Source organism: Protopterus annectens, chromosome 9.part0 (genome assembly GCF_019279795.1).
Source record: "Protopterus annectens isolate FY-2018-M chromosome 9.part0, PAN1.0, whole genome shotgun sequence".
Lineage (NCBI taxonomy): Eukaryota > Metazoa > Chordata > Ceratodontiformes > Protopteridae > Protopterus > Protopterus annectens.
Genome location: NC_056743.1, coordinates 1,632,226,900 through 1,632,250,236, shown reverse-complemented (window position 1 = coordinate 1,632,250,236; position 23,337 = coordinate 1,632,226,900).

The window sequence follows — 23,337 nt, the reverse complement described above, 5'->3', positions numbered from 1 at the left end:
CATATAACCCATTCCACGTGAAAATGGTATGTGCAATCACAATTAACACCCCTGGACGTTTGTCCTGTTGGGTCATATATATTTGCATGTCCATTGATGCATCTGCCCTGTTCATACATCCACACCTGATGGCCCGTTGCCATCAATTAACCCTGCATGTTGTTGGACTGTGTATTTCTGTTCAAATTATGCATGTGTTATGCACGCTGCTCAATGGTGCGAATATCTGGGTGTTTGGTTAATGGGAATACTAATGCATGCTGTTACAACTAATTGTGAATGGTATTATATGTCACTAACCCAAACTGTCATGACATAATGCAAAACATAGGATGACAGGGAAGGCGGGTTCCAGCGGACCCACCTCTCCCACCTCAGCTGGCGAGTGCACCTGGCACTAGTGCCGAGTCCGGACCCTCCTCCGGTGGCCCTGTGCCACCTGCGGGTGAAAGCGCTGCAGGGGATGGGGCTTGACCCCCCTCTGCAAGTGTGGCCGGAGGAGATCCACCACTCACCCTCCGTAGCATCCAGACTGTGGTGCGTAGGGAGATTCGGGACTCTGTCCTTGAGCCCCTACGCCAGCTCGAGGCACGGGTGGCACAACTAACGGGCATGCCTGTTGCCCCGCCTACACAGCCCCCAGCACAGCCCCGTCCTGGGCAGTGAAGGAACAGTGGCAACTGCCTATGGGTGGGGATATCAGTTCCACTGTTGCCATCTGTGGGCTCATGGGCTCTGGATATCCAAACCTCCGTCCCGTCAATTGTGTAATCCCCCCACACATGTCATACACCGCCCCTGTATGCGTCTTGTTTGTCTTGTCTGTTTACCTACCCAACCTACCTCCCCAGCTGAACCGACTTCCTTCACCTGACATACCACTCTTACCTGAAAAAAAAAAAAAAAAAAAAGGGCACTCTGTACCCACAAAAAAATTACGCCCCATACATAGCTGCCCATTCCGCACACATGTCCGCTGGACACGGAACCTATCAATTACAATTGGCTGTACAACAAGTATTATTGTTGTCCTGACACCTCTTTCAGGGGTGGAAGGTTTCAAATGTCACACCAAATTACATACATATGCACAGCTGTTGCTGATGAAGAAATGGGCAGCTATGGGCCTTACCTACATCCCTCCTGCACATCCCAAGCTTGTTTCCCTACTGGCTTACCCTTTTTGTGACCCCTTTTTCACCACTTTCCTGTCTCCCCATTTTCTTTTCTTTCAAAGAAAATAGCGCGGGTGTGCGCCAGAGTAAGCACTGTTAAGCGGTTGTAACGGGTGTCTTGTGAGCTAACCGCCAGTGCGCATGCGTGAGCTCTGTGCAAACCAGTGCTAGCCCGGTTACAACTGCTTAAAAGTGCCTTAGTCACTGTGATTGACAGGTCCTGTACTCAGTTCAAAAGAAAAATAAACTCCCACTGTCAGTCCCGAACCCAGGACCTTGGAAACACTAGTCTGTACAAACTACCACTAAGCCATGACTCTTATGCAAAAACATTGTGCTAAAATAAATATAACATGTAAAATTAGGGATGAATGTAAAGGGAATATAGGATGTGTAGTACACAAAGCATGTCATTTAAAATAAATGTCAAAACTACTGGATTTCCATAATAGTAGTGTGTGAAAAGAAACAGCCATGCTAGTTGGCAGCCTGTAGATAATAAGGTCAGTTAAAGTACATAGATATATGTATGCATATGTACATATATATATATATATATATATATATATATATATATATATATATATATATATATATATATATATATATATATATATATATATAGTTGTAGGAGTCAATGTGCATACACACTTGCTACAGGGAACATGAGAGAGGAATGGAGAATTGTGAATATACAACACAGCCTGAAGCATGAGAGAGATACTAACCTTTACAGTCACAGAACACTGTCCAGAGCATACCAGCATGGTCCCCACCCTCACAATCTGAAAGGGCAACGCCTATCCCACATACCTTTTTATAGCACTGACCTGAAATCACAGTGAGAACTGCAATCAGTACACAACTGGCTGTATGCAATTAGCCAATGCTGGCTTACAATTGGTGCAGAGGCCATCACATGGACCTATGCAGATACCTACAAAAGCATCCAGTGCTAACACTCCCCACATGCAATACATTCATTGCATTGTCTGTAAGCAGACAGAGGGAGAGCGAGAAGTGAGAGAGAGAGAGAGAGAGCAAAAAAAAAAAAAAAAACCAGACACTGTGACTCTGTAACCTGAAGCTGTCAGCATTGACAGTAGCAGCAGCAAGCAGAAGCTGTGGTAATGCAAGCAGCTGCGACAAACAGAGGTAATGCAAAGTAGCAGGTTAATAGTGTGCATACTGTGAACCCTCCAAATGTGTCATAGGTCTGTATCCATAGGTATGTCCATGTGATATGTTGTGTGTACGTAGTTCCACCAAAAGGGGATGACCATACATCACATGTCAAGCAGTCATAGGCCAGGATCCTGGCAGCATGTGTCTGTGCGTTGGCCCAGCAATGGCTGTAGTGACTGCTTTGAAATGTCAGCCAGGCCCAAAAGTCAGGATCAGCCCATCCCAAAGGCACACTGGCTGGGAACAAGTGTCTGCAGGTACCTGATGTCACTGCATATGCATCCCATATTGCATAATTCCATAGCGTAGCAGACCAGGCCCGTTATGCATATGATGTGGTAATTCCCAGGGTCAGTCGAGGTGCCCCCTTAGTGTTGTGGGACCACTGTTGCTGTATGCCACTGTCCAGGTACATATCCTGTAGCACGGCCAAGATAAACTATCAGTGTTACATGCGGTAGTATGTCCTCTCAGAGTGCCGGTAGCACACATCCAGGGGGACCATGAGCTCACAGTGATACTGTGTGTTCTCCTCTGCTGAGGGCGGCCCTCACCTGGACATGTGCGGTGATAGGGAGGTTACATCCAGCTGGGATAAATATTTCAAAGGTGGGGGAGAAGGATGGGGGATATGTGCACCGAACATGTCTGCAGGATTGTTGCCAATATGCGTGTGTTTGGTGAATGTTAAGTAGGTGTGGATTAACACAGAGCATATCTGAGGCATGTGGTCCATATGTGTAATATAACTGAAGAAGGCCTTGTGGTCATCCATAGTGTTTGTGTCCATTTCCCTCCCAGAGTAGGCCGTGGCTGTTGTTATGACTGACTGTAGCATAGTACCAGTGCTGACCACAGATGCCTACCCTTAATGTGAATGTGCTCTGTCCTGCAGTAGCCTCCTGCTATTGTTATACAATCTGTCTCTGTCTGGGGTCCACTGGACAGGATGCCTAACCGTTGTGCATAGGGTCTGGGTTAGACATGTGTGTGCAAGTGTCATGCAATCCGCGGCATGTCCGTGGTAAGCATTTGCAAAGGGGTCAGCAGTGTGGCTTGTGGCTTCCACTGGCCCAGTGTGCTGCATGGTAACATCTCAGTCCCAGCAAGTGAATAACTGTCTAATGACATACATATCAAAGTAGTCTACTGTGCTGGTGGTGGTGGTGGGATATGTATATCCAGGCCGAGTAACGTCTGTCCACATCACAGTAGTGGACGGTGTCCCACATACAGTACCTTGGGATGAACCCCCAGAGTGAGGTTGTGCATTGCACCTGTCAGTGTGTGCTGACCAATGGGGCATGCTACTACGTTGTGTGGAATGTGGCAGGTATTGTTGCACAGGTGTTGGCTGAGCACTGATATCTGGCCATGTACCTGTGTATCAACCACGATACACACACATGCAACATATGGGAGTAGTAGTATATCACTACACATGAGTATCATGTATAGTATGTGTGTCATATATTGCTGACATGGTCTGCTGATATCCTGTCTGTGTTCTCTTCCAGGGAGATGGCGCGACAGCGTAACCCCGCCTACTCTGTGGCGGAAGATGAGGAGATCCACCAGAGCCTGGTGCGGGAGTATGACATCCTGTTTTCCCGCACCAGTCAGAATCAGCAGGAGAGGGCCGCACTGTGGCAAGACCTTGTCCGTAGGGTAAATGATATCGGCACGCATAACAGGACATATGAGCAGGTATGACATCACTGCAGTGATTTAATCCGAAGTGTCCGGCAGCGTGCATCAGATATCCACAGGCAACAGGTCGCCACAGGAGGTGGGGTGGCCACACATCCTCCCCTCACCAGACTGGAGGGGCTACTCCTAAGTGTTGTGGCTCCAGCCCCAGAACACCAATAGCAGTACACCTGCATTATGATGGAGGCTGGTTCCACACAGCAGCACGACATGGAGCGTGCAGGTAATATGCCATATGTAGACCTGACTGTTCTGTACACTGTATCATATGCAATATCAAAGGCACAGATGTGCCCACTGACATTAATCTCATCATTTCTGCAGGTCCCTCCAGGGTTACAGCGAGACAGGCCATCCATGCTGGTGAGTGTGTTTAACATAACCTATAATAGTCCTGATAATGCTAGTAACAGTAGTGTAACTCAGTAGGGCTCTGTGTGTATACTGCAGGGTGTGCATGTGTGCATGTGTGCAGGTGTGTCTATGCCCATGTGTGCATGTGTGCAGGTGTGCCTGTGTCCACGTGTGCATCTGTGCATGTGCGCCTGTGTCCACGTGTGCATGTGTGCATGTGTGCATGTGTGCATGTGTGCCTGTGTCCACGTGTGCATGTGTGCATGTGTGCATATGTGCATGTGTGCCTGTGTCCACGTGTGCATGTGTGCATGTGTGCATGTGTGCATGAGTGCATGTGTACACATGACCATGTGTGCATGTGTGCATGTGTGCATGTGAACACGTGTGCATGTGTGCATGTGTCCATGTGTGCATGTGTCCACGTGTGCATGTGCGCATGTGTCCACGTGTGCATGTGTCCACGTGTGCATGTGTGCATGTGTGCCTGTGTGCATGTGTGCATGTGTGCCTGTGTGCATGTGTCCATGTGTGCATGTGTGCATGTGTGTATAAGTGCATCACTGGTAACAATGTCTGGAGACTGTAAACTGTGTTTCCTGTCTTCATCCCACAGGTTCTGGGGCTGCTCTGGTGACCTGCAGCAGGGAACCTGAATCCTGTGCCAGGCTACTGGTAATGATGATATATGTGTAATGGTACAGGAAGGTGTGTCAGGGTCTGCCATTGGTCAGCCAATTGACAGTACATAGCTGTCAACCCCATCATTGCGCACAGTCATCCTGCCTGTACATCCTTTGTCACCATTGTCCCTAGGTGATGGACAGGATACAGCGGGCATAGACCAGGGTAATGTGGTACCTGTGGCACATGCATCCCCACACAGCAGCCATGGGCAGGGTCCTCCGATGGTACCACACAGACAGTTGCCCATGGGTTCTCGTGGGAGCATCCGTGGGCGTACTGCCTCTGGCCGACGTGCCCAAAGAGGTCTGTCAACCTCAGCTATGTTTCGGACTGTCATGCAGGCTCAGTCACGTATGGAAAGGTACACCAGACAGGGTCTGAGGGAGCTCAGAGCATGTCGCACAGCCATGACAGACAGTATGCGTGACATTGCGGATGCTATCCGTAACTTCACCGATGTCATAGACAGACGTTGTGGGGGCATATTACAGCAGTTCCACAACCAGATGTCCATAATCCAGGGCAATGGTGGGCGTCTGCGGCGTCGACGTGGCTATATGCCGGCAGCGGCAGCAGCTGGCAGTCGGCGCGGACGACAACAGGCTCGCGCACACCCCCATAGTGCCAGCAGCAGCCCCAGCAATGCTGGGTCTGTGCTGTCATCGGAACGCCCCAGGAGACTACGTGCATGTGGCTCTGGACAGTCCCAACAGGGACATGTGTCCAGTCAACACACCCCTGCTTCTGATGACAGTACCCAGTCCGGCTTTGTACTGGATACGGTCCATAGCACCCCAGCCAGGCACAGGTACCGTGTCCATGCACACAGACACTGATCTGTATGGCCTGCCAGGTGCAGTCTGTGGCTGTCCACAAACCCCTGTATATGGCAGCCATGAGGTGGAACTGTGTGCGTGCATACACACATGCGAAATGTTAACACTTAGGGCAACCACATACACGCACACACTGCACCAACACTGCCTCACCCTGTACTGCTGCCCCTCACCAACACACATACACACACATGTCAATTGGTTGTATCAGTGGCTGACTCAGGCATACCTAATCCACACCCTGTGCATATGATGACACTGTGCCACCTCCTGCAATCTCCAACATCATTGCGGGAACAGGTAAACACGTTGCTGATGCACAGGGTGACTACATAGACGTGTATTAGTAGTATCATGTTGGTAACAGTACAGTGTGCTGCTATGACTGTGTGTGTACCCCAGCATGCCTGCTGTAGTAACTGTATGAATGTCCTGAATTGTTATCTGCACCCATAGTACATACCAAAGTATAACAGCTGCACATAATTGCATGCCAGTGGTAAGGTTGTCAACAGATAGCCGCATACATGGGTAGCACAGGGGGAAAGCTAACGCAAGTAGTGATATGCAATGGTGGACATGTACAGTAATGGTGTCAAGATGCCCACAACGACTATGCCATGTGGATGTTCGCGCATCTAGATATGTGTGCAGTACCAATGTAGTCCAGATCACAAATAAGTATGACATAATATCGGTTCTGCCATGGGCATCTGTGCTGCGTATTCCTGGGTACATGTTGATAGTGCCTACATATTTGCATTGTTACCTACTGTTATTGTTACCCCTTCTTTGTTGTATAATGCAGTACTTCCAGCCCTGTGTACTGTAGCTTTGTTTGCATGCATGTTCGCTTGGAGTCCCCTGGAACACTGCTTACACCTGCAATGCAGAGTTACAGTGCTTCTGTAGACTGCTAGTGACATCTGCATAGCGTACCATATGTATGTCAACCTTACACATGACAGAACGTCACTGTCTGTCCTGTATGCATGTACGTTGCCTGTGACACATTGCACACGTCTTACCTGGCATTTACCCACATGTGCAGTCATATATGTCAGTGCTATGAAACAGTGGCAGTCCACCCACACATACACACCTTCAGTATGTTGTTCCCCATTGGCCCTATGTGTTGGTACTCACCATGGCAATCACACTACTAGGGTGGCATGTGCAAAAGGTAACCTGTGAATCGCCTCTATGGTCCAGTCGTGGTTTATGTGAGTCATGTGTCATTGTCACAGCTGCCACATGTATGCAGTCAGCCATCACCCTTGGCCAGGAACGTACAACACATGTGTGGGATGCCACCACACAGCCAATCTGGGGACTGGTCTCTCTGAACCCAGTAATGCCATACCCTGTCAGGTGGCATGTCATATATACTACGTCCAGGACAAACGTCAACCCCAATCCCTGCTGCTACTATTGATAATACCCCTGAAGATGTTCCTGATAGCTTTGACCAGTCCTTTACTGAGACATTGCAGACCCTAGCTAGCCATCTACCTCCTAGCTCCCCTGGTCCTGAAAGCAGCACCCCTAGAAAACTACTTGCGTCCAGCTGCCAACCAGTCACCACTTCACTTCTCCGTACTTTGATTGTAACAGTGAAACCCACTACACTGTCTGCTGATCAACTCCCTGCCGAGTACCTATCAAAACCAGATGATGCTATTGCTTACCCCGTCTCAAAGGTAATCAAAGGAACCATGTTAGAATCTAACTTTCCCATCATCTGGAAAATGTCATATGTAATCCCACTTCACACAGGAGGCAGCTCTACTGTAGTCTCCAATTATAGGCCAATAGCTATACTCTCTCCACTTGCAGAGATTATGGAAACTTCCGTCATAGACAAGTCATGCACCACCTAATCCAAACTCGCATTATGGCAGACACTCAGCATGGCTTACATCCTCATCACAGCACTACGTCAGGCCTACTAGCCTTTACTAACACCATAAGCCATACTTGCAACATTAATTATATATCCACAGCCCTCTTTTTGGATAACTCAAAGGCATACGATATGGTTGATCACCAACTTGTACTCCACACCCTGCACAGACTGTCTAGATACTGGAGCCTTCCAATGGTGTCAATCCTACCTGCATGGTCGACAGCAGGCCGGCCTCTGGCAGAACAAACCCTCTAACCGTCTACCTAACACCCTCAGAGTACCACAAGGCTCTACCCTAGGGCCCTTGCTGTCCTCCATCGTCATTAACGACCGTTATACTGTCATCCCAAAAGTCAGCTGTATCCAATATGCTGTATACTCTACTCTGATCTGCTCAGCCACATCTCCAGTAGAGTTATGGTCAGCTACCCAGACCACCTTTAATACAATAGCAAAGTGGCTTTCTGCACATCGTCTGATCCTAAATCCCAATCAAACTAAACTGCTGTTATTCCACCAACACGTAGGTCTACCACTTTCACCGTTACCATAACATCAACTGATGGCACAATAATCTTCCCTGACCCATCTCCGATACTATTAGGTGTCATCATATACAATAATCTCATATGTGACATACATGTTAACCAGATTAGCAAAGCCATCAATAGAAAGCTAGGGTCACTTTACAGAATTAAAGCCTTCCTAGCCCCTCCAGCTAAAGGTGCCATAGCTCGCTCACATCTTGTTTCAGCCCTTCTGTATGCATCCCCTCTACTCTCACATATGAACAAGACTGTCCTTAACAAGCACTCAATTTGCTACAACCACATTGCCAGGTTTGCCACTGGCCCGCCTTTTAGGACACATCATTGCATCAATCTAAATCAGCTTGGTTGGCTTGCAATACCCAGCCTAATACAGTATAATCAACTGATTATGGCCTATAAAATCCTCTATAATCCAGACAATACTCTTGCACTTAAATTATTATCACCCCCTATAACAATCCTAGACCGCTTCGATCCTCTAACAATGTACTACTTCAAACTAGCAAGTTTAATAACACAGCTGGTGATTCTCTCTTTGCAAACCCTGTAAGTAGATCCTGGAACTCACTTCCAGCTGATATTACCCTAATGTCCACCTTAGGTCATTTAACCGTAGACTCAAACAACATTTGTCACGTAACTGGCTATGTCAATGTATCAAGCCTGGCTAACTCGAATGTGTAACTTCTGTGAACCACTTTACTGTGTAATTTCAATTTAATCCTGGCTTGTGCTCATGTCTAACATTAACCTGTGGAACATGTTTGACTTGCTTACTTATGTAATCTCTGTAAATAATCTGTTTGTACTATGTAATGCTAGTATTCTGTAATGCTGTATCTGCTACCCTCGTAGCTTGTCTCCACGGGCCTCCTGGAAATGGACATGCATCCAGTTGGGCTATCCCAGTCAACAAATGTAGGATAAATAAATAAATCAATACAATATATTACAGTGACGACAATACCAGTCAGACATTGACACACACTGACAGCATGCTGAACACACTGGGGCATACGTGGGGACTCAGACTAGCAGCCTGCCTGGGCATCACACACCTCCGCAGCTGGCACACAGGCATATGTTCCGTCGGAACAGTGCACATGCCACACATGGCACACATCCCCTGTGCCACACACCCACAGCCTGTAGGGCTACACAACACACCTGCTACAGACGTGTCAGGTACCTGTCATGTGTGCTGCACTGGGGTCCCGCTCAACAGGCTGTATCTGGTGAAGGTCACAGTGATATGACTCAGGGGCACTATGGTCCACCACAGCACACATGCATACAGGTCATACAGAGGCATGGACAGATATGACTCACTCATTGACCATGCCAGTGTGGCTGCTTGGGACATACCTCCCTGGACTACATGATAGGGAACATAGAATGGATCTCTCAGCATGTGGCACAGGCCAGTATGAGCCTGATGTTGGTTGCCAACATACCCTCACCAGGTATTCTACCACTATATGTGGGAAGGCTGTTGTATGTCTACATTATGCTCATTCTCCACTGTCATTCATAGGGTATCCACTGGCTGTCAACGTGTGCTTACATGCTAGGGAAGCCACATTGATGTGCACAGGTCATCTTGCACGTGACACCCATGGCCCGATGTATAATGGCAAGGCTCCTTGGTACACACATACTGCCTTATGCTGCAGGACATGGTTTACATAGCGACCTCCGTGGGTATCACACAGGTTAGGACACTAACTGTGCTGCTACACAACTACAGCAGTGTACACCGGAGGATGCATGCACCAGACACTGCCCTCAGCACGGTGAACTGCAATGTCTGTGCAGTACCGGATGCATGATTCATGGCTCACAGGTGTTACCCATCACTGACAGGTTATGTCCCATACCATGCCTGTCGTCCCCTACACATGTAACACACATGGATAGGGGGGTGGTATCCCAAGGTAACACAGATACACACACCTCCAGGTTGTTGGCACAGCACAAACCATCAGGGCCTACTCATGTGCAGCTGACAGTGTGTCGGACTGCCATCTGGTTCATAGCCTGGCACACACAACCCTCACATACACAGGAAGACCACCTATCCTCCATAACAACACCGGCAATATGACAGTCTCATGAACTGTGTTTATAAGGCCGTACTGCATCCAGCCGAACATTGTGTGTGAGCATTACTGTAGCTACAACACTCTAGTTGAAGAGTTCACAACATGTGGTCACCGAATTGCAGTGGAATGACATGTTACCACTACCACAACAGGTGGGAACATGCAGCACCTGTACATTGACTACATGTACACTATATGGCCCAGACCAGATGTGTATCCCCTGCTGTAGGTCTTTCACCATAGACACCCACACTGTATAGGGACATACCACGTGTGGACCCTGCACAGTAAGACACAGTCATATTGGTATACATTGCTAATACCATTTATCCACACGAAGCATGTGTCAGACATGGTAACTACTGCAGGTCACAGGTATGTATGTGTATGTGTCATACACATACATCATGTGTGAAATGCCATTGCTGGGTTAGGCAATGGCATGCATTGTTATGTACAAACACCCGCACAAGGTCATACTGTGTGACACCACACGTGACAGTTGTGGGTTACCAAAACATGCCTATCTGTACTCTGACAATGGTAATAGACACAGTAGCAGAGCACACTATTGGCATTACTAGCCAACTAGCCCTGTTTGGCTGTGCTGATAGTGTGGTGACATCCCCTGTGTTTACTGGGGGAGTATGCAGCATCTGGTGTATTGTAGTATTTGCCAAAAGGATCTGTTCCCTCACACTTGCATTTACACACACCCTATTACCCCCACACACATGCACACTTGCCATTTGCAGGATTCATTCCCTTACCTACCTAAGTCATGACACATGAGAGCGACGCATTAGCAAAGCGCACTGTTCGGTTTACTAGATAGTTCCTCATCTCTGGCTATACTTATAGGGTGCTGACAACATCAGTACTTTGAAAGGGTAATGTGCATCAGGTAGTGTGATCACCTGATTGCCAAAACTAACATGTTTTTCATACAGAAATGCACACACACAAACTCCTCACATGCAAACACACACACATGTCATTTACAGGTTTCAAACTCCTACCTAACTACATAATGATACGCAGGGGAAACGCATTAGCAGAGCGCGCTATTCGCATTACTGGGAGGCTTCCCTTCTCCTGCTGTACTTATAGGGTGCTGACATCATCTGTGTTTAGAAAGGGGAGTGTGCATCCTGTAGTGTGTTCTCCCAGTTGCCAAAAGGGACATTTCCCTTTCACACACACAAACCCCACTCACCCACACACCCACACACACACTGAGCATTTGCAGGATTCGAACCCCTACCTAACTATATTATGACACTTGAGGGTGATGCATTAGCAGAGCGCACTATCCGAATTACTGGGCATCTGTTCTGCACCTGTAGTATTTCTAGGGTGCTGACATCTTCATTTCCACAGAGGTTTGTAGATGTCGTACTACCTGTCAGGTGGGGGATAGCATATATATGCATTTGCAGCCACCTACATCAGGGTCAGATATGCACATCGCACTGGCAGGTTATGTTCTATACCATGCTTTGGGACCACAGGGCCTGTAACACACAACACAACCAGTCCAGCACACCACACCCACATCCAGGACACACACTTAGCTTCCCTGGGAACAGTGCCAGGATATGCAGGTATTCACATACACCATTCCAGTTGTTAACATCAGGTACAGGCATATTGTGTGTGAGAACTACTCAGGCCTCTACCACTTTACCCTACCGCCACTACAATTTGTGGGTCCATGTGCTATGGCAGAACCACACACCACAGCCACATGGGTTAATACATATTGCACCTGTCCATCTGCAACGTGGGTACTCACTGTTCCACACCAGAGGTAGACCACCATTGTTGATACCTGCCCATGTCCACCTTTCCCTGGACATCCATATCTCATCTCCACCCCCAGACAAGGTTGTCACTGCACACAAACTGTGTTTAGCACAAGCAGACTCTACACTTGTGTAGACAGGGGTGGATGACTTCAGAGGACCCATGCTGGAGGACTATACTGGCCACTCAGCATAATCCTTGACACTTGCATCCTATGTGCATGTGTACAGTTTGCATTGGTCATGCTATCACACATATACCCATGACTGCTCCACAACAAGACTCCTGTCAGCTGTACACCAGCCATATATGCGCCGTTCAACAGACAGAGCGACCTACTACATTGCAGAGCTGTAGCCCACAGAGGGAGGACATCTGTGGACGGTTCCAGCACGGCACTTCATTCACACATACTCATTACAACACAGTGTTGACAGTGGAATCGTCCAGAGAATGCAGGTAGGGCTCCCCTCAGTCTGTTATTGACGGACACCTACTGTCAGAGATCCTCAGCAACCCTCTCACAGCACACACCGACAACATGGCTGTGGCTTAGCACATTCAATCCCTGAGACCTCCACGGTGCCCCTGCTTGACAGAGGCACAGCTCACTAGCCTCACATGTCGCCTTCTGTGACCTACTTTACAGTGGCATGGTAGCCTACTATCCTGGGGATGCAGATGCCAAGCACACTCTGGCTGAGCTGCCATTCCCTGGGGCAAGAAGCCTAGTATTGACCTCTACACCCATATGTTCAATTGTCGGATGCACAATATTTGTTGTGCTGTTCTACTGTTTGCAGGTCTTTATTGCCATAGCATTCCCTGTTCCTATGACCAACTTGTGTATCTGTGGCAGATGTTTGCATATGACAGCGATCCACTATATCACTTATGTCTCTGTGGTCATTTACTGTGTGCACTGGGCAGATTGCTGTGTTGTGGTTGGTTCCTGGACTGACACGTACAAATACCAGATATGTGTGGCCAACTGCTACACAGAGATATGGCCTAAGTGTGTGAGCATGCCCAGTTCAGCCTTTCCATGGCATGTTGTCTGACATATGCCTCATTTATCAAAGTGTGCGAGCATGCCCAGTGTGAGCTTTCCATATGTTGTACTCTGAAGTCCAACACATATTTGGGTGTGTGTGACCTTCATCATTATCACACATTTATGATTGTGTGCTGGGTGTCATGTTGTGTACAAACTGGCCAACTGCTTCGTGTCTACCACAACAGGGATTATACTGTGCCTGCAGGAATTGCAGACAGTTCTCAACATACTTTCATAATGACCTAACACTGTAGTACCGTATAGTGTACTGGTTCGGTATTTCACTGTAGTGGACAGTATCCTGGGCTTTAAGTCCTATCACTGCTTGACATCTTCATAGTGAGCACGACAGACTGTGTAGGGGCCAGTTGTGCACATATGACCATGTTGCAATATGTTCAGATATGGACTACCTACACCAGGCTCGTCCAACATTGCTAGTGTATTCCACAACATGGGTGGACATTGGCAAACACTAGCGATGTTCTGTAGGCCATTGCTGATGGTAGTCACAGGGTGTGTTTGTCCTTCGACACACATTGTAACTGGAGTTTGCCATTACATATGTCATGGTTGGTATACTGTGCCTCTGTTTACCTCTGACATAACAGTGATACCCAGGGTAGCCTACCATCTCCCATACACTCATCAGGATGCCTCTTGAGGGGTGTCGATATGTGGCACTCTGGCTGACCTGTACCAGGAGTTTACTGCAGTGTGGGGTGCCTTCTGTGTTATGGATCATTCTGTACAGCTTGTCCTATGTATGTCAGTGCTGGGGTTCAGGTCTCTCATGTGCATAGCTCACTGCCATTCAGATTGTACAAGGTGCAACATGTTCATTCATTCCAGGTTGGACATGGCATCATACATCAGGCACAGCTTTCCTGTAGCCGGGAAGGATGGCAGTGTGTGGGGCTGCAGTTTGTTTACTCAGGCAACACATGGCATCTGTTCAGGCTCTTTGCTACCCCTGGTGGGGTACTGTTGTGGACTTTACAGTTGTTGGAGGTGTCTGCTGCGGTATATCCCACAAGGGCTATTGTAGTCAGTTGTGATGCTGATGGAGGATGGCTGCAGAGCCAGAGTGATATCTACATCTGCCAGCCTTCATGTTTGGGTGGGTATATGGCACATGTTTCTGCGAACACTACAGACACATGTTTGTCCAGTGCAGGTTATTTATCACCTTTTGTACCCAGGTCTCACATTACATGTTAGGTGCCTCATGGGTTAACACCTGTGTGGTATTTTGTGGGCACTTACTGTATATCCACAGTGGTTGTCTATACACATTTCTGTGATTAGCTTGCTGACTTGGCTATGGCTACAGTTGTTTGTTTGTGGGTGGCCCTTTTGTGGGTTTCTTGTGTCAGCTGGGGGTCGGATACGGTGGGCTGTTTGTACTCCTCTGCATACATGCTCAGTCACAGTCCTTCCATGTTGGCCTATACCTATGGGACATGTATACAGAATGGGGATGGGGGGGGGCAAGACCAGGCCTTGTGAGATGCCACTCATATCCGCTTTGTAGTCTGGCATGGATGCAGCATGTCTGACCATGTCAGTTCTGTCCTTGGTCTGCTTTGCAACCCCTCTACTGACATAGGGGTGTATATTTAAGCTGGTGAACATATCCATACTGAACACGTACGGTATGGTCTGGAAGCATGTGCATGGTCCAGCTACGCTGTGTGGACCACATAGCCCTCATCACTGACCTTAATGACTGCTTCAAATGGGTCAGACATGTTTAGGGGCCGGTTCTGCAGTTACAACAGCCACAGTGTGTCGGGTCCGGTATCAGTAGGTCCACATTAGCCTTCTGTCTGCGGTACATACTGATCCTTTCCATAGCTGTACAGAACAAGCTTGTCAGGATCCTGGGGTGTTAGTTTGGAGTATCCATTCAGGCAACACCTTTGTTGTGATGGACCACTGTTGTTGTACACTGCTCTTTGGGTACATACCCTGTAGTAAGGCTGACATTGGCCAGTAGTGTGATTTTGCATTCCATTACTCTTGGGGTCCATGTTGGCCTCAGCACAGGACACCGTCACATACCTTTGCTGCTGTGTGTTCTGCTTTGCAGATGATGGCTGTTACCTCAGCATCTTCAATGTCAGGGGACCATCTGCTGGGAAAGGTATTTTGCACTCGGGGGGGGGGGTGTTTGCACTGCACCTGACAGGTTGTATGTTAGCAATATGTGTGTGTGTTTGGTATGTTGATTGTAATATCTGTGAGATTCGGAGCATATCTGTGGATGCCCAACATGGTTCCTACCATCAGTTGGGTAAGCCTTGTGATTATCCTTAGTGTCCTGTACGTGTTGTATCTTCATAGGTTCATGGGTTCATAGTAGGCTAGACACCCTAGGCCATTGGTAAGCCTAGCTAGAGTGTGTGTGTGTCTTTCGCCACCCCTTGCTATGTTCAATTATGGCCATTTATGAGGTTCTTCACTGTGCCTCTGTCTGGTCGTGACACAGTGGGGACCCCCAGTATACATGCACGGTCATCCATCCACTTGGCAATATTCCTGTTGAGGGGTGTCAGTGAGGGGCTCTGCCTACCATGGATTGGGATCCTGTTTCTGGGTATGGGGAGCCTATGGGTTATGTATCTGTCCCTCCAGCACATCTTATTTCATTATGTGTTGAGGTTGACATCTGTGACTCTCACAGCTCCAATGGCTTTGATTTCCTGTGGTGTAGCATGTACATTACTCCTGTGTTGGACATGGCCTGGTACAACAGACATATAATGCCTCTGTGTAGGCAGTGTGTGACTGCAGTCAGCTGGGGTGTCTACAGCCAGGCAGCATATGACATATATTTCCCTTTATCCTGTTGGTGGGGTAACTATGAGGTCTTCCAAACCGCTGCAGGTGTCACGTATGGTACATCCCATATGAGTCATTGTACTAGATTATGGGTCTGATAAGGGGACAGTACAGCGGCACAGTGACCCCTGTTGATGTTGGTGTGAATCCTTTCATGATACGGTGTCCAGTATCAACAGTCTTCATAGCCACATTGGCATTGTGGCTGTCACATGACAGATTAATGTCGACCTGTGTCCCTAGGTCCCTGATGACTCCTTGCATACATAATGGTTTGACACCTATGTGGTACTTTGTGTACCTTGTCTGGTATTTGGTGGGACATCCATACTGTCCAGTGTCTTCGGATGTCTGGGTGGGGTTCTTGTGTGTGAGAGTGTGGTCTGTCGCATGCTACAGACTGTACAGCAGTTTTGACTACAGTTATGTGCACATGGGTGGTGTCTGCTGCTTTGTGCATTGTCAGTTACCTGGCTATATGGGTGTCTGTGCTGCATATGGATACCCCCCTCCTTTGATGTCTTGGTGCAGGTGTTGGGGCCATAACACATGGTATGTGGTATAACCTAGTAGTGCTGGTGTGGTATCACTAGGCCTGCAGCAGGCTTCTGTCACTGGACAGGCATCAATGTTCTCCATAACGGGAAGTGCCTCAGGGGCATGCATATTGCAGTTTACACATCTGGCATTGGGCAGCATTACCCTTATGTTTCCTACCACTTATGTTTTTTAGGATGGTGGGTAGTCTTTTTGGCCTTGCCTACATATGGCTCTATGGAGGCGGCAAAGGCCTTATCCAGTATCCAGACGCACACAGGTAACAGCTGACAGCCACCCCTGTAACAGCAGCATGGCTTGTCATGCTTGACATCTCAAGACGACACACATTACACCCTCTTGGACTGACAGCTGTAACTGTGCCAGCTGTTAAACATGAGCATTCTGTGTTTGTACTGTGGCATCATTCTTGGTGAGGGTTGGATGCTGCACACAGCCAGTGTCATCCCGCCCTGGGGTACATACTCGGAGGGACCATGCATGTCTCATTTGTTGTTGACCAGGGAGGTACATCTCAGGTAATTCACCCCAGCATGGACATTGAGTGCATCATATTCCTGCTTGCTTTGGGGTGACCTGCGTACTTGTGTTACGTGGCATTTTGTGGCTACCTACAAGCAGCTTACTCTACCCTTTCCCTTGTTCAGTCTGGTGAGTGGGACAGCTGTGTTTCTGCCTATACAGACACCTATTACGACTGTATCAGGCATTTGTTTCTCCTTCGGGCCTGTGACTGTTTGGCACACCAGCTTTGCGTACTATTCGTTGCATGTGCTATGTTTGAAGGTTGTGGTTGCTTGTGATCTACTTTGGAGGCATCTGTTGGTGTGGTGTGTTTGTAATTGAGACCTCCGGGAATATTTGTCTGTGTTTATGTGTTTGGTTTACAGTTGTGGTAGGTCTATGTGGGACTGGGTTCGTGGTGTATGTGGTTACCTTCTCCTCCTGACTAGTGTTGACAGTACTGGCTTGTTGGAGCTCAACCTCTGCTTTGGATACATGGATGCATCTATCACATATGTTTGTATTTATTCGGGAGTGTTGTGGTTGTCTGTGTACTTGGTACTGGCGTCACATTGCCTCTGGATTCATAGGTTATACTTGTTGTGGCTGGACTTAGTGGATTGTATGTGTGGACATATGTTGTTGCCATACTACTGGTCAGTGATTACTTCCCTTTTTATGTTTGCTATATCATGTGGTATCTTCCTCATTCTCTTGCATGGTTTGGTAATGGCTGGAGCCCAGCATGCCAGATGTCTGCATGTATGGCATTGTGTGTTGTTGTTATTTGTGATTGCATACTCCAAGCATTCCTGGCTGTGTTCATGGAATGCCTGTATAACATGTTCTGTGGTGTGTCCCATGTTCTGCACTTGCACAGGGCCTTTTGTGGATTCAACATCAGTTTTGAGGGCTGCAACCTATACTTTACACATGTTTTTCACTGTGGTATTCTGGCCAGGGACTGGGGTCGGGTGTGTATTTCCAGTGTGCTTGCTCTATGGTCTTGTCTTACCAGTGAGGGGTGCACTTCTCATCTTGCCATCCAGTACACATGTTGCTGATTATCACATCCAGTATGCTTACCACTCTTGTGGGGGTAGTACATTGTTCCTGGGCAGTTTGGTTTATGGAATCTGGGTAAGTTTCCCCTACTGTGTTGGTGCTAGTACGATGCAACTGATGTATGTCTGGGTATTTTCAGTCGAGCAATATAATGTGGTTTGGGGGGCTTGATATATTCATGTATTCCGACATAGGCCAGGTGATGTTCCTGGTATTAGGACAGTGGTCTACAGCAGGCTATCTACTGCGAGGCAGTTTTAGCCATTGGTATTTGACCATGGCTATTCCATGCTGCTTCTTTTTGTTGTACCAATGTGGGGGTGTGGTTATCCTTGCCATTTCTTGCTAGTCACCCTCCTTTTGTAGCTTGTTCCATGTTTTGCGGCTGTACAGCACAGTATGAGGTGTGACCTGGTAGTGCTAGGGTGCTGCTGTGAGCCTTGCCCAGTTCTCTATTACAGGACTGGTATCTACATTCTCCTTACTGTGTGCGTTTATACTGCACACATCTTGCTGTTTGTACATCTGTCATGGGGTAGTATTACATCTAGGTTCCTATCCCTTGTAGAACCTATGAGGTTGGGTGTGTGTTTTGCGACTTACCTATTCAGGGCATGTTGTGGGTACTGACAGCCTTTGCCAGTATCCATGGGGCATGGCATGCTAGGTGCATGCCACCCCTATCAGGTGGTGCATCATGTCAAACTCTGCATATCTTCCCAGCCTGTGACACATTGGCTCTCCTTTGACTGACTGCATTACTTCAGCCGATTATTGTACTTGATATTCTTGTCTTCATAGTGTGGCATCATGCTTGGTGAGGGTGAGATGTTAGGCAGGGTCTTCATGTTTGCATATACTAGATGATGTTACATTGCTTGACACATGGCAATCATGCCTCAGGTGGTGCTGCAGGGCTGCCTCTGTCGGATGCACATACTACACTCCATGTACATGTTTGAGAGCAGGTTGTGTCATGTTAGGCATCCCTGTTACTATATGAGTGAGTCAGAGAGGGGTATCATTCCCAGGGTTCCTACTGTGCCAGTGTATGTGCTATGCGTTGCCTCTTTGCCAAGGCCAGGGCATACTGGGCACACCTCCTTCTGCCTACTGGGGCAGACTCAGGTTGTTCCTCCTCTGAGTCACGCTCTGCCTGTGATGGCCTTGGCAATGGTGGGGGGCTGTTTGGCCCGGCCCTATGCTGGCCCTGCTGCAGCTGTTTTCGCAAGATCATATTATGTAGCATAGCGCATACCATGACAATTTGGGTACATGTAGTTGGTGTGTACTGCAAGGCTCCACCAGATGTGTCCAGACACCGGAACCGTGACTTGAGCAGCCCAAACACATGCTCTATCACATTACGTGTTTGTGCTTGTGCCTCATTATGGCGTTCCTGTTCACGTGTGTGTGCGTTTCTGATGGGTGTCATCAGCCACGGCTCCAGTGCATAACCTGCATCCGCCACTAGGTGTCCATGTGGGATGTCCCCATTGGCAAATGTCTGGTACAGCTGCGTCAAATGCCAGATGTGGGAATCGTGATAACTCCCAGGGCAGCCAGCACACAAATTCATTATTATGCCCTGGGCATCACACACAACCTGGCAGTTGATGGAGGGGAAGCCCTTGTGGTTAATGTAGGCCCTACCCCGCTCACCTGCTGGTGCTTTGATGCGTATGTGCGTGCAGTCTATAGCACCCAGTACCTCTGGGTATTCCGCTATTTGCTGGAAGAGACGCATATTGCTGGCCAATACCTCACGGGCATTGGGGAAATATACATGATCACCGACATGTGCTGACATGGCATCCAGGAACTGATGTAGTACCCTGGAGGCTGATGCCTTTGATATCCCCATCATATCGCCAGTTGGTCTCTGGAAGGTACCTGTTGCTAGTATTCTTAGGCCAACACATACCTTGGTTTCCACTGGGATGGGTTCCCCTCTGTTGGTTCTGTGTGTGAGGCGTGGCCTGCACAGCTCAACAATCTGCTGCAGGAGCTCTCTGTCCACTCTATAGCGCTCTACTATCTCCAGCTCATGTAACCCGTGGTAGGTGACCCTGGGCCTGTACACTCTTCTCCGTCTCCTCACTGTGGGTTGTCTGGCACCATCTGCATTGTCACCACCCTCAGCAAGTCGCCTATGTCTCATTATGACAGCTATGGCAGCCCCTAACATTTCTGCTCTGAGTTCAGCTTTTTCAGTTTTCACTTCTATTAGCTTACTCCTGTCTTGCAGTGTCTCTTAATGGAAACATCCTGCACTACTGTTTGCAGAGTTTTAAGTGCTGGGCTGGGCTACTATTCTGCCTGTGTAATTGCCTGCTTCTAATTATTTTCACCTGCTAGCTTCAGCAGTTATCCATGCTAGCTTCCTATTAATTCAGTTGCTTCCTTTTTCCTTTCTGTTTCCTCAGGGGGGAGCAACTTGCATACTATCTGAAACACGCTCACAGTGGCTTACACGCACACACACGTGCTTACACGGTTAAGAATCTACTTATTCAGGTTTAAACGCGCGTACACCCGCGCAAACACCGTTACACGTCTGCCAACAGCCTCCAACATACTCAGACTGCCTTACACACGCGCACACCCACGCAAACAGTGTTAAACATCTCCCAACATGCTCCCACATGCTCACACTGCCTTACACGCGCGCACACTGCCTTACTCATGCTTCATTGCGCACACACGTGCGCATGCACGGCCAGCAAGAAACTTTGGTGTAGGTAACAGTGTACACCTTCCATTTCTTGACTTTCCATGACTTATCTAGTGGCACACCTCTTTCCATGATTTGTGCCTGTCATCTGTCATGTTACACTGGCCTCCAATGAACTGCATTTCTTTCTACCATTCCCCCCTGTGATGTCACCTATATCCTACTCTATTCCTCCCATTTTTGTATCTCTTACACTACTCAGACTGTGCTCATTTGGTATGTGACTGTGAGATTCAGTATCCTAACCCTCATTTACATGAGATTGCCTACTAATGCTTAGTTACATGTCTTAGACTCAGCTTCCCCCCTTAGCAACCACTACACGGTGGCCATGTTGGTTTTGGTCTGCTGGTCCCTACATTGTCATTCCATGTATTGCATGAAACCCACATTTGTGGGTTTATAACCTTCTTTTTTATGGTTTTATACAGCGCAGCCCGTTTGCGCGGGGCTGCGCTGGGTTTAAACATCGGCGATTGCCGAAAAAAAAAAATTATATTTGTAATATTTTTGCATCAGGTTATCTTGCCAATGGCCACATATTTGGCCATTGGCATGCTGCCTGAATCATATGCAACCTTTTTTTGGAGCTGACATCGCTCCGTTGTGGAATTTGCAGAAATGTACTCAGTTGTCAACTGAGTACATTTCTGCAGCTAAAACGTCTCCTACACAGACTGGTTTCTGCTTCGTGGATCGCTAATATACCTCATTTGCATACCTTTCAGATGCAAGTGAGGTATTTAGCATGTCCACGCCCAGTCCATGTAAGAGACGTTTTAGCTGGTCTCTTACACGGAGTTTAGGGCTGTTCCTGGATCGCGAGGCTTGCATGGAGTGTTGCACGTCTCTTACACTCCGTGCAAGCCTTCGTGAATCCTGCCCAATGTATTCTTATACACAGGATTTGAATTTTTAACTGTGCTGTCACTTTTACAATGTGGCATTGACTTTACATTTTACATTCTGTAAACTAGCAAACAGTATTTTGTCTCTGTCTATATTAAGATATTTATACATTGCAACACTTTAATAAAAGAACTCAACTAATGACTGCTAAACAAAACAATAATACAAAAAACAAATTAATTTGCCAAACTGTAATTGCAAACCCTTTATTCTGGTAATTAATCTGTTAGTTCAGATATACGAATTTTAGACATAGAGGTATATGGTTACCCTTTTTTCCTAACTGGTCACACCCAATATGTCTTTCTGAGCACTTTATGTCTGTCTGAGCACTTCAGCTGTGTCAGCTGAAGTGGAATTTATTTTATTTTTAACCCATAAGTCTGCATGTTCTTGTCATAACCAATTCTTTAAAACCTGTACATTTGCACAAATCTTATTACTGAAATCTAAACCAGCATATATACCTAGTACAGAGCTGCTACGCTTTGAACTGTTAACTGCAGTAATCTTTGACCTTTTAAATCCTGACAAAACTGCAGTTGTGTCTTTTAAAGATTTATGTGTAACTGAAGTTGATTTGTGCATAAACAATGAAATATTGTCATCTATTTAAACCTTAAATGCCAGGTTAATGCTTTGATCTTTACCGACATTCTGTCTGCACACTTTATGCTTATCTTGCCTTTCTAATAAACTGTCATCAAGGTTATTTTTCTTTCTGCTTAACTGTCCTTTATGCATAAATGAAATAATTTATTTTACCCTTTAGCATGTCTAATTTCTAATAGCTACTTTGAAATGGAAGTCCCTAATCTAACAGTTGCCCCTAAGGTCCCTGAGAAAAGTCTACTGGGACCTACTTCTGTAGTTACCTTACATTTAAATTGCTAACTACTGTATACAGCTTTTTGAACATTTCTTCTGTTTGTACAACTGTACATATCATAGCATCTTTATTCTTTCAAAATATCTTGTCATTACACTTTAACACAACACCTAATGCTGGCATAATGTCCATTTTTAAAATGGTACTGTCACACTGGAGATGTAACAATTTTGCTGTTATTTTTTTTCCAGGCTGATTGTCTTTGCTTAAAAATGTAAACTCCAAAGGCTTGCCGCTTACTGCAGCTACCTTTGACCCTTCAAACCCTGTGAGAACTGTACTCAAGTCCTCTGGCAGAGGATTTTTGTAACTGAAACTAAAGACCCGCTATCAAGTACCACATTGTGACACAATTCCTTTCCCATGAGTAATGAAATGTATGGTCTGCTGTCCTTTCCAACCTGTAATGAAGTCAAATATACCACTTCTGATCATTTCTTGGGCCCAAACTTTGTACATTACTTA